The sequence below is a fragment of the Grammomys surdaster genome, unplaced genomic scaffold (genome assembly GCF_004785775.1).
Source record: "Grammomys surdaster isolate TR1022 unplaced genomic scaffold, NIH_TR_1.0 412, whole genome shotgun sequence".
In the NCBI taxonomy this organism is placed as follows: domain Eukaryota; kingdom Metazoa; phylum Chordata; class Mammalia; order Rodentia; family Muridae; genus Grammomys; species Grammomys surdaster.
The window spans coordinates 15,963-29,535 of NW_021604831.1; the positions used below are offsets into that span (position 1 = coordinate 15,963).

At 39.5% G+C, this 13,573-nt stretch overlaps 1 pseudogene; it reads right to left on the reverse strand.

Moving 5' to 3' along the window:
- Nucleotides 1-8,474: 8,474 nt before the first annotated feature.
- On the reverse strand, nucleotides 8,475-12,061 carry LOC114632738 (annotated as a pseudogene).
- Nucleotides 12,062-13,573: the final 1,512 nt, after the last annotated feature.

Genomic DNA, 13,573 nt, shown 5'->3' on the forward strand with positions numbered 1-13,573 from the left:
CCTCTCATGTTAGTCATTCCCCATTCCCCTTAGAAGTGGAAACCCCCTAAGTGTTAACACTTTTAACCTCCCACAACACACAGGCACACTCCACACTGGAATTTCTTAAGAGATTAGACCCATTCTTTCACACTGAGACCAGGCAGGATTATTTATTTAGGAGTGTGGAATCCACAGGCAGGCTGGTAGGCAACAGGCTCAGGGACAGCCATTGCTCCTGGTGTTTGGGGTACACACAGGGGGACCAAACTGCTCATATACTACATATGTTCAGGGAGTCTAAATGCAACTAAAACCATCAAGTGAAAAAAAGACAGCATTGTCAACATATGGTGCTGGTTCGACTGGAGGTCAGCATGTAGAAGAATGCATATTGATCCATTTTTATCTCCTTGTACAAAGCTAATGTCCAAGAGGATCAAGGAACTTTACATAAAACCAGATACACTGAAACTAATAGAAGAGGAAGTGGGGAAGTATGATAAATACATGGGCACAGAGAAAAATTTCCTGAACAGAATACCAACAGCATATGCTCTAAGATCAACAATAGCCAAATAGTACCTCATAAAATTATAAATCTTCTGTAAGGTGAAAGACACTGTAAATTATACAAAATGGTAACCAACATATTGGGAAAAGACTAACTCTATATCTGATAGAGGGAAATATCCAATATATACAAAGAACTCAAGAAATTAGTCTCCAGAAAATCAAATGAGCCTACTAAAAAATGGGGTACAGAGCTAAACAAAGAATTATCAACAGAGGAAATTCTAATGGCTGAGAAGTACCTAATGAAACAATCAACATCCTTAGTCATAAAGGAAATGCAAATCAAAACAACCCTGAGATTCCAACTCAAACCAAGCAGAATGGCCAAGATCAAAATCTCAGGTGATAGCAGATGCTGGTGAGGATGTGTTGAAAGAGGAACACTCCTTCCCTGTAGGAGAGATTTCAACTGGTACAACCACTCTGAAAATCAGTCTGGAGGCTTCTCAGAAAATTGGACATAGTATACCCTGAGGACCTACCTATACCACTCCTGGGCATATACCCAAAAGATGGTCCAACATATAGCAAGGACACATACATCACTATGCTCATAGCAGCCTTAATTATAATAGCTAGAGCTCGAAAGAACACAGATGTCCTTCAACAAAGGAATGGATACAGAAAATGTGGTGCATTTACATAATGGACTACTACTCAGCTATTAAAAACATAACATGGTGAGATTCTAATGCAAATAAATGGAACTAGAAAATATCATCCTGAGTGAAGTAACCCAGTCATAAAAGAACACACATGATATGCACATACTGATATGTGGATATTAGCCCAAAAGCTCAGAATACCAAAGTTAAAATTCACAAACTACATGAAGCTTAAGTAGAAGAAAGACCAAAGTCTAGGTGCTTCTGTCCTTCTTAGAAGACAGAACTAAATACTCATGGGAGAAAATACAGAGATAAAGTCTAAAGTAGAAACTGAAGAAAAGGCCATCCAGGGACTGCCCAATCTAGTGATTTATCCCATATACAACCAACAAAACTGGACCCTTTCTTGAATGCTAGCAGCCTATAAAGCTGTCTCCTGAGAAGCATTGCCAGAGCCTAACAAATACAGAGGTGGATGCATGAAGCTAATCATTGGATTGAACATAGAGTCCTCAATGGAGGAGTGAGATAATGGACTGAAGGAACTTGAGGGACTTGCAAACCCACAGGAGAACACCATTATCAACCAACCAGCCCTCCCTAACCCAAGGCGCCCAGGTGCTAAACTACTAACCGATGGTACACATGAAGGGACTCATGGCTCCAGAAGCATATGTAACAAAGGAAGACCTTTTTGGGCATTAAAGGGAGGAGAGGCCCTTGATCCTGTGAAGGCTCAATGCCCCAGTGTAGAGGAATTCCAGGGCAGAGAGGGACATCTATAATTCCAATTTAAATTGGGCTATTTAGACTGTTGGTGTCTAACTTCTGGAGGTTTTTTATATATATATACATTTTGGATATTAAACCTCTGTTGAGTGTAGGCATGGTAAAGATCTTATCTCATGAGAATAAACTGAACAAAATGTTCCAAAACCTAAAAGTGGAAATAGAAACAATAATGAAATCACAGATGGAGACAACCCTAGAGAAGGAAAATCTAGAAATCAGATCAGGAGATTCACACCCTGTAGAAAAGAATCACACACACACACACACACACAAACATGAAAGCAGTGTTAAGAAAAAAGAATCAAAACAATAGCTGCCTTCATAAAGAAATTGGAGAGATTCTATACTAGCAACCTAACAACATACTTGAAAGCTCTACACAACAACAAAAAAGCAAACACATTCAAGATAATAGCCTCCTTTCTTTGCCGGAAAGACTCAATGTCAGGGCTGAAATCAATCAGTTAGGAAAAAAGAGAGCAATACAAATAATTTAAAAAAACAAGAGATGGATCTTTGAGGAAATCAATAAGATAGATCAGAAATGAAAACAGAGACATATCAATAAAAACAGGACATTCAAAAAACTGTCAGCTCTTGCTACAAAAACCTATACACTACAAAATTAGAAAATCTAGATAAAATGGATGATTTTCTAGACATATACCACTTACCAAATTTAAATTAAGATGAGGGAAACTATCTAAACAGCCCCATAACTCCTAAGGAAATAGAAGCAGCCATTAAAAACCCCCAACCCAAAATTGCCATGGACAGAAAGTTTTACTGCAGAATTCTACCAGGCATTCAAAGAAGAGCTAATACCAATTCATTCTATGAAGCCATAGGTACTCATATACCTAAACCACAAAAACATCCACCAATGAAACAGAACTTAAGTCAAATTTTGCTTAAGAATATCAATGCAAAAATACTCAATAAAATGTTTCCAAACTCAATCCAAAACTATGTCAAAAACGTCATTTACTACAAGAAACAGATTTCATCTCAGGGATTCAGGAATTTTTCAATATATGAAAATTCATAAACATAACCCACTAGATAAACAAACAAAAAAATTCACATGACAATCTCATAAGATGCTGAAAAAGCCATTGGCAAAATACAATGCCCCTTCAAAATAAAATTATTGGAGAAATCTGGAAACCAAGCCATGAAGCTAAATGTAAGAAAAGTAATGTAAAGCAAGCCAACAGCCAATGTCAAATTCAATGGAGAGACACATGAAGGAATCTTACTAAAATCAGGGACAAGACTAGGCCTCTCTCTCTCTCTGTCTCTCTCTCTCTCTCTCTCTCTGTCTCTCTCTCTCTCTCTCCCTTTCTCTCTCTCTCCTTATTTATTCAGTACTATTCTTGAAGTTCTAACTAGTTCCTTTATACAAATGATTATCGGCTAAGAAAAAAATTAGGCAAGCAATCCCTTCACAATAGCCACAAACAATATAAAATACCAATGTGTAACTCTAACCAAATAATTGAAAGACCTGTTTGACAAGACCTTCAAGAACCCAAAGGGAAAAAAAATTGACGGAGATAGCAGAAGATAAAAAAATCTCTCATGCTAATTGATCAGTTGGATTAACTTAGTGAAAACAGTCATCTTACACAAAGCTATTTATAGTTTCACTGCAATTCTAATCAATATTCCAACAGAATTTTTCAGAGATAAAGAAAGAGCAATTCTGAACTTCATATGAATAAACAAAAAACACAGGATAGCTTAAAAAGATTTGGTAATGAAAAAATTTCTGAGGGAAACACTCTCACCTGAAGTTGGACTATAGAGCAATAGTGATAAAAACTGCAGTATTGATACATAGACACATAGGACAATTGTCTTACTCAGAGTTTTTATTCCTGCACAAAACATCATGACTAAGAAGCAAATTGAGAAGGAAAGGGCTTATTCAGCTTATACTTTCCACATTGCTGTTGATCATCAAAGTTACTGAAGTAGGGAATGGAACTCTGCAGAGGCCATGAAGGGATGTTATTTACATCTTAAGAACTAATAGTAAAAGACTGAAATGTTATTCGAAAGATATGCTTTTTCACTTTATATTTTCCTAAAGTGATGATTCCAATTATATAGGACAATATTTATATACCAGTATCATTTTATTAATATGGCAGTAATTAAAAAAGTTAACAAGAAACACAGCCACTTATAGAATGTCTTCAATAGAGAGGAATGGGATAGGATGATAAACAGAAGTGGGAAAGTAGAGTAAAATATAATATACTACTACTCAGAATAAGATTATCAAAAATCATTAAAGTTTTAATAAATGTTATTTGAGGACTGAATTCATTCTATGCTAATATAAGCCAGCTCTAGATGATATCTATAAACAATAATAAAGTGGATTTAATAATCTAATTTGAATTAGGACATAATCAATTTGTTCTTTGGCAACTGTTTTGTCACTCTCTGAGTTTAGCCAAGATCATATTCATGGCACAGATTTAGAACCATCCATTGGAAGGTGATGAAATCACAGTGGATATATATCTGAAGACAGTAAGCCCATTTCTCAGATTATCAAAGAAAGAGAGAATGAAAGAGAGAGAGAGAGAGAGAGAGAGAGAGAGAGAGAGAGAGAGAGAAATATTGAATGTGCTCTCCACATGCTTTTGTGCACAGTTTAAAATGTCAACCGAGCCATGTGACCTTGGCCCATTTAGCCTCATTAGAGTATCGACTTTTCCTGGATTTTGGGGCACTAATGGCAAGCCTACCTGGAGGAATTCATCACTCATATTTATTTGTGGACCTACTTCTGTATGACCCTATGTATATGTTCATCAATATATTAACGCAAATATATCTTCATAGAACTGTCTGTAGACTGAGGGTCTAATTGTTCATCTGTTAAGCAGTATCTATGTTTTTGTGTATCTATCATTGTAAACTATGTAAACACATACTCACAAAATAGATTAGGAGTTTGTTATGTTTATTTATTTTTCATTATGTTTTATAACTTGACATGGGGCAAATGTAAAGGTGTGGAAAAATCTGTTAAGAAGCCTAGTGCAAGTGGCAGTAGATGCTGCTGTGAATTGTGTCTGGAGCCTGAGAGCCAGCATGTACCATGTTTCACTTCCTCAAGGGGAGAGTGGATGTGTCCAGTCCTTCTAAGTCCCAGCACTTGCAGGCCTTCTGACTGTGGCCAGCATCTGAGGTTCATTTATGAGAGAACCTATGGCTATAGTTCCTGAGGATCCTGAGATTCCAGCTGTAGCTCATGAACCTCTTCTTTTTCCCATTTTTTTATTGAATAATCTCTTTATTTATATTTCAAATGTAATTGCCTTTCCCAGTACCCCTCTGAGAAACCCTTATATGCTCACCCCTCCTCCTGCATTGGAATCTTTTTTAACCTACCCACCCACTCACATATCTCAGCTTTAGCAATCATAAAAAGTATACACATAAATATGTCATGAAGTTTGGCATGTTGACATGTCATCTATGCCCAGAAAAGGGTAAAAATTAAACAATTGAATTTAAAAGGGCATAAAAGGAAAAGAAAAAGAACAATGAAACAACAACCAAACTAAATTGGGTAAGTGTTTTATGACAGAGAGAAAGAAAGAGAGAGAGAAAGAGAGAGAGAGAGAGAGAGAGAGAGAGAGAGAGAGAGAGAGAGGGAGAGAGAGAGAGAGAGGGAGAGAAACTGAATAAATATAAGAGAACAAACGAGGTCCAATGCTCCCAGAAACTATATGTCCTTAGGGCAACAGCTCATATATAATGCTACCCACCCTCAGACAAACCCTCTTGAGTGTTCCTGGAATTTAAGATTGCTGTGATCAGGTAAGACAAGCTTGGCAAAAAAAAAAAAAAGATGAATGTGGACTAATTTATAAAGGAGGTTTTGAGAGTTCCCATGCAGGAAGTGAAAGGAGAGGGATATTGGAGAAATACAAATGAGAGTGAGCATAACACAGACAGACATAAACAAGCAGAGATGGGCAAACACAGACTCAGTCAAAAGGAAAGGGAATCAGAGGGTAACCCAGGAAGTAAAAACATAGAGGCTCAATATGAATACTCCAAAGTGCAAAAGTGTGGCTGGGATGTTGTCAGGGACACCTGGGTGTACAGCTATGTGTAACCAGCTTGTGAGAAAAAAGAAAGAATTAGCAGTGATGGGGTGGCTATCAGCAAGTTGGTGGTACACATTAGAAGCTCTGATCTCAAAGCCTACATGTTGTAGTAGAAATTAATTTGGGATTTCTACTCCTCTTTTGATCATTTAGTTCCAAGTTAAAGGAGACAAATCTTTTATATTTATAATAATCCTTAATAGACATAGAGCAGGTTATATATCAACCATCTAAGCAACTTTGTCTATTTTCCTATTAGTAACCCTGAGGTATGTTTTGCCATATTCTGCCTCATCTGCTCTTCATCTAATTGGCCAGTTCTCATAGACATGTTTTTCCAATTCATGGTGACTTCTCCATCATCATGCCCCTGGTCTCTCTGGTGGTCACTGCTCATACCATAAGCCTGGCAACTCAATTTCCCCAACCTCTCTTTTGCCCAAGAATAGGCTGCAGTCTTCATTGTTTGCCAATCAGAGATAACATATGGGGCAATGTTACATTGGTGGAAATGAGTATCTCCTAGTCTCTCAGGCAACCAGGGACAGTATTTTTCATTACAATATATAGCAACAGGGCAAACCTCATTGCCCAGCAAGGAAAAACTCTTGACCTTGGGAGTTTCAACTTGTTGAGGTTAGAATTCCTGGGTATCCATTTTGCACAAGCACAAAAGGAAGCAGACTCCATCTTTTTCCCCTCATGGTGTATCAAAAGGTTCAGATCTGTGTCACACCGTTGTATCTGGAGTTGCTTATTGGTGAGCTGTCTGTCCATATACATGGAGTTGTGGACATTCACAATGCTCAGCGGTCACCTGTAATTTAGGCAGTGGTCTGGAAACCACTGTGTCTGTTAGGTTGTTATGACTCAGGGCAATTCTGAAAAGGAAAAATATTTAATTGCGTTGGCTTACAGTTTTAGAGGATTAGTCCATTATTGTCCTGGTTTGTATCATGGTGGCATACAGGCAGACATGATGATGTAGAAGGATCTGAGAGTTCTACATCTTGATCTACAGGCAAAAGGACACAATAAGGGATTTTATCGACTAAAAGAACAAGGGCACCTACGTTAATGAGATAGCTTGTCAGAAAGATACAAAGACAGGCAGATCCCTGGGTTCATGATAAGTCTGAGACAGAGGAAATTTAGGTCTTAGAATGTTTGGAACTGTAATCTCAAGATGGGATCCAACCCAGTTAAACTAATTGTTTGTGCTTACAAAGGCAGATAAATCTCTGAATGCCTTTTGTATATTAAAAAAATGTACTTGCTGCCTTTTTAAAAAATTCAGGGGCTTTATTCAGTTGTAAAATGATGATTTATGAGAAAAACAAAAGGAAACCTGAGGTGGATGATTGAACAGATATTCAAATAAAAGAATGGATGCTGGTCTGCAAAAGCTGAGGTTTTTTTTTTTCTTTTTTTTTTTTAAGGTAAGAAAGTTTCTGCTATTATTGAAAATTTAAATATGACTCAGTATTGTAATAAACATAACCATTTTCACAAAACACACAGTGCTATGCTAGACAAGATGTAATGGAATATTTACTTATAGTGCCAAGACAGACTTTTCAATACAGAATAAATATTAACAGCATTCTTGAACCAATGTTGAGCCCCAACAAAAAGTAGGAACCAAGCAAGATGTAATAAATAATTATTCAGAGTAAAAGATGGCACGTTATCAGATGATGAAATGTCTTTGTAAACTGCTGCACATCAATCAGAGCCATTCTCCCAGTTCACCTTTCAAACCTGGAGGTTTGTCTTGGGCTACCTTAAGGGGCCATCCTCTGAGGAGAGCAGAGAGGAACTTTATTATCTTTATGTGAAATACAAACAACTGCAGAAAATCCCACTGGCAAATGGAACACAGCTTCGTCAATACACAGAATATGATCTAACTCTGAGATTTAAGTAACAGTGTTACATACGGCAGGATTGAAAAAAACAGTCCTGACATTTTCTTACTCCCCTTACCCCCTCACCCACTGTCAGTTCGCTATTACCAACAATACTACAACAAACATGTTTCAAAGTCTGATCCCATCCAAAACAGAAGGGAAGATAACCAGGGAGCCTCCCCAACCCCCGTCTGGACAGTTTCTTGAGCATCTTCATTACCAATCATTCACAAGGTGTCTGGGCAAATCTACTTCACAGGATTTCAAAAATGATTTCATGATTAACTCACAAAAAGTCTTTAAAGCTATCTGGAGCTCTGTGTATTATCTGGAGAAGAGGAAATTGGTGGTGGGGGGGGGGCGTTCCAGAAGTACAATCCAGTTAAACAAAATGTTAAAAAGTTTTAAATCAACCAGTCTGTTTCTGGCCTGGGGACCTAAGACTGGAGTGCTGAGAGAGGTCTGGTCCAAGGCTACTGAAGGGCGCACTTCTCCTCCTTCTTGGCCATCTTGCCTTTGTTTTGCTCCAGAGTTCGATCCAAATGCTCATCTTCTTTGGCTTGCTTTTCCTGGGCGTCCAGGTCCCTGACAAGGGTGTCTCGCTTGTCCACCAGGACCACTAGTTCATCCAGCAGGAGCTGTTCCCGTCGCTTCTGGGCCTCGGTCTTCCGCCAGTCTTCAATGGCTAGCATGGCCCGAAGCTCCCGGTTCAGCAGCTCGTACCTTCGTTCTAAGTCATGTTCTTTTTCCAGGAGGGAGAGATGGTTCATCCTCCTTATTAAGGCGTTTTTTTTTTATTAGCTATCATGAACCATTCCTTCATCATAGCCTCCTCTTCTTCTGTGTTCCTTCCTGTGTCCATGAGATACCGGAGGCGCTTCTCCATCAGGGCAGCACGGGTGTCAATTTGCTTCTGCTCATTCTCCAGTGCTGCCAATTCCCCTACAACATACTTACTGGTGTCTTTGAACCCTTTTTCATCTTCTGATGGCTTCCTCTGAGTTTCAGTTATAGCTGCTTTCTCCTCATTTCCTCTCTTTGTATCTTCCTGTATTGATCTCTGTCTTTTCATCTCTGGTCTGTTCTCAACATACTGACTGAAAGACTGGAGCTGAGTCTTTCTGACTGTAGAATCCTTGTTGAACACAACAGGATTTCTGAAACGTTCTGTTGCTTTTTGTAATCGTTCAGTCCGGAGATCTTCCACGCCATTCTTTTCTCCTTGCTCTGAGATATCAGTTACGGCTTTCTGTGCAGCACTGGAGAGGGAGTTTGCCACCTGTGGCTGGGCTTCTAAGAACTTCTTCAGCCTCAAGTCCACCAACTTACTAGTTTGCTCGGTAGTACCAAGGTCACTTTCTATATTAGTAAGTTCATCTCCACCTCCTACAACAAAGTCTTCAGGAATCTCCTCATTAGTATCTATCTCAATATTATCATTTTCATCTCCAGATGCCTTTGACCTTTCTTTCAACTTTTCTGCAGCCATTTCACCATAGCTGGGAAGTCCTGACAACTTCGCTCCACATCGAGCTTCTGTTATTAGCTGATGAGCCCTCTCTTTCAGCTGCCGACATCTCTCTTCATCTTGCTGATCATTTTGCTGCCTGCTGCAGAGCACAGGGGCTGAGCTGCCACTCTGCTTGCTCCCCGCCTTGAAAGCATCATCTCTTCTTGCTTGCTCAAGCAGAACTCTCGCTTTTTCTTTCAGCTCCTCTTGTCTGTACAACATTCGATGCTGAACTGTTTTGCTGGAGTGTTCTGCATGATTTAAAGTGCTCTTGTCTGCATCTGGATCAGACTCTATCTGCCTCAGAGAAGCACATGTTTTTTTTTTTTTTTTTTTTCGTGAAGTCTGTGTCTCTGTTATATTCATATCCAAGTTGAGAAGGAGGGGATAATCTTGGGTTTTTGATAGAGAATTCACCATTCAATCTGCATTCTAAACAGCTGGAATTCTCTATTTTCTCTTGTTCCACATCACTACTGGTATTTACAGTCTGAAGCTTTTGCTCGTGAGGTGAGGGTGGAGACATATCCTTCTTTTTGCCACTGACATATAAGTCACTTAATTCTAAATTCTCGGCTTTCAGGAGTCTCTTCTTGCCTGATGAAACCAGTGCTTGAGCTGACTCAGTACTAGAACTTAAGCCAGAGTCATCAGACCCTGAAGTCCTCCAGGAGCTCTGCTGGGACTTGTGAGGATCCGTGTTGCTTTTAGTCCTGCGGTAGTAAGGGGAGGCTGTTCTTGGACTAAGGTGGTCATATGGAGTCTGGTGTTCACTTTCGGACTCTCCCACCCCACTGTCAGTGACAAACACAGAGTCGTCCTATGACAGGAGATCCACAGCCCCACTGGCAGGCTGCTGCGGTTCAGGTTCCCACTGCAGGTCGCTGAGCTCAGCATAGAATTTGTCTTGATCCACAGAACTGTTTGTGTCTGTTTCATAATTTCCAACTTTGTATGTGCTATTACTGCTGTTTTCTTCTATCGGAACCACATTTAGTTCTTGACCACTAAAATGTGCCCTTATTTGATAGAGATAAGTCATAACAGTGAGTTTGTCGGGGATTGCTAAAAAAAAAGTATGAGAAGGTTCCAGTAAACAGGAAATTCCAATGCTGACAAATCCATCGTAAGCCTTTTTGTTGTTTTCTTTAATACCTTGAGGATTCAGAGACTTGTAGTCGATTAAGTCTGGTCTAAAGTGCTGTAAGATTGCACAAGAAGATAAACCATTCCTCCATGAGGTGGTAAAGTTAGTGATTTTCATGCCCCGGTAGTTTTTCATGACTTCTTTGCACCATGCAAGCAACGACTGACTAGCATTTGGCTTTTGCCCCAGAACAGGACTTGGTATCGGGCTTGGCTTTGGTGAAGCAGAGAGATCTTTCCCCACAGAGACAACTGTGTTATCATTTACTCTAGTCGTGGGTTTGAGGGCTGGTAGGGCTGGTGGGGCCAGGGCCCTTCTTTCCACTCTCTGTTCAGTTTCCCCTTCTTGAACTGTATTGACCAAATTATTTGGAGAAGTTGGCTTAGGCTCATAAAAAGGATTTGATTCATCTAGCTCCTCTTCACTCTTTGAGCTATCAGCATAGTGGTACTTGCTCATATTCACGGGCCTTAGGGTTTTTCTCCGTGTAGACTGAGGTGGAGAATCCTTTATCATTACAAAAGTTTCTGGTTCATCAAATGGGTTCAAATACTGTGGAGTCTGTACACCTTTAAAGGGATTACAGCTGTTATTATAAAAAGATTCTTCTGATTTTTAGGTGAAGTTGTTTCAGCGACTGGTTCTTCTGAGTCAGGATCTCCAAATGGATTTAATTCTGCTACATCAGGTTCATCAAATGGATTTGTATTCACAGTGGCCAAGTCCTTTTGTGCTTCATCCAAAAAGTTAAGTGTGTGTGTTTATAAGTTCTGTAATTTTTGCCACCTTTTCCTCTTGGTTCACTTGGTTCTCATCGTCATCCACATTATCTTCTTCAAAATCATCTAAATTGCCAATGCCAGTCTGCTTCATATTCATTAAACTAGCCAAGCTCTGCATATCTTCATCTACTCCTTTTCCTTCCTGAAGGAAAATGCATGACAATGAGAACTAGAGGGTAGGAGACACGACTTTCTTAGACAGTGCCTTGAACTTCAACTTGACGTCAGTTTGTGTGGGCATGGGGCTTGCATACCGCTTCATATCAATGTTGTTGGTGGCGAGAGCTTTCCTCCAGCCAGAAGGGGATTCATTCTCAGTGACAAAGGTACACTCCTTGTCTTCAAATTCTTCTGCATGAGGATCCTTAAACAGTGTCACAGTGATTTCAATGTTTTCAGGAACAGGCCAAACAACAACACTACGATACAGATTTTTTATTCCAGGTTGCCAGCTGTGAGCCTTGGAAGACTTCCTTCGGCTTGTTCTTGTCCAAAGAACCACCAGGTTGTCTGGTTGACATTTCTTTTACATTCTACCATCAGCTCCTGATAGGAGGCCACAAACTGGAACTTGGATGCGTGTTTTCCCACACACTGCAGTCGCTTCCAAACTGAAGCCATGGTGATAGGTCAATAGACTGGAACAGTTCTGGATTAGCAACACAGTAACTTTAGTAAAGCAGAGGCCCAAATCACTAGAGCTTTGCATGTATGTCTGTACTTTCAACAACAACAACAAAAAAAAACCCTATAACTTGACATGATGCTTGGAGTCCATAAGTCTTCTCCCTGTTTCATGGGGTAAATCCTATCTTAGATGAACAGGTCAGGATGACTGAGAGGAGGTTCCCTCATGGAGACATCATGATTCCACCTCAGGGGGTATATGACGTGGGTTCTGGAGAACCCCCCCACCGCACCTCTCCAAAAGCTGAGTTTTCAATGCAGCTGTGGAGCCAGCTTGAGAAGAACACAGAGCTGTCAGCTTGTTCCCATGATTTAGAATCCTTACTTCTACTGGTCCCAAAGACTACATCCTCAGGACCTCTTCTCTTTAGCTGAGGCTGGTCTTTAGCAACATTAAGAGAGTAGTAGTGAGTTTGTTTGGGTTTCTAGCAGAGGAGTTCAGTTACTCATATACCCTTGAAAGAAGACCAGTCCTCCTCTGAGAATCAGAGAAGGTCCTCCTCCTCTTAGAATCAGCATGTAGCTTCAGGAGGGATGCATATTTAGCATTGAGGGAGGAAGGGGAAACCCTATAAGAAGAACAAGAGTATCAGCCAACCAGACCCCCTAGAGGTAAATAACCAACCTACCTAGAGTAGTAAATAACCAACAAAAGAGTTCACATGGAGCAACCTCTTTTCAATTTACATATATAGCTGAGGATGGCCTTGTTGGGCATCAATGGGAGGAGAAGTCCTTGGTCCTGTGAAAAGGATAACATTTGAAATGTAAAAAGTAAAATATCCAATAAACAAAAACCAAATAAAACAAATCAAAGAAACAAACAAAGAGAGTGGTAGTGAAAAGTATAGCAAGAGTGACCTTAAATTTTAAGACTGCTTTGGGGAAAATTGAGTCCTGAATATTTGAAGAAGCAAATAGACTAATCTTATGGAAGCAGAGCAATAGAGATGACTCATCCATTGAAAGGAGTTGCTGTTCTTGCAGTGGTCTCAAGTCTTGTTCCTAGCACTCTTACAGTATCTCACAACTTTCACTAACTCCAGTTTCCAGGATTTGATGCCCTCATTTTCCTCAAAGAAAAACTGATAGACTCTTAAGCACACTTAAAATTTTCAAGCACATTTACAAATCAACTATTTCAATTTCTAATGGATTATAGTCATAAACAAACAAACCACAAGCCAAACAAAAACAAATAAAAACAAACAAACAAAAATAATCTAAAACAACCAAAACTCCATACATAGCCATCATATATTTTAGTTTATTAATTTTCTCCCTTTCTCCCTCGCTCACTTCTCCCCTCCCTCCTTCCCTCCCTTCTACATTCCTTACTTCTCTTCATCTCCTTATTTCTCTTCTCCTTCCTTACTTTCTTCAATTTCTTCTTCTTCTTCTTCTTCTTCTTCTTCTTCTTCTTCTTCTTCTTCTTCTTCTTCTTCT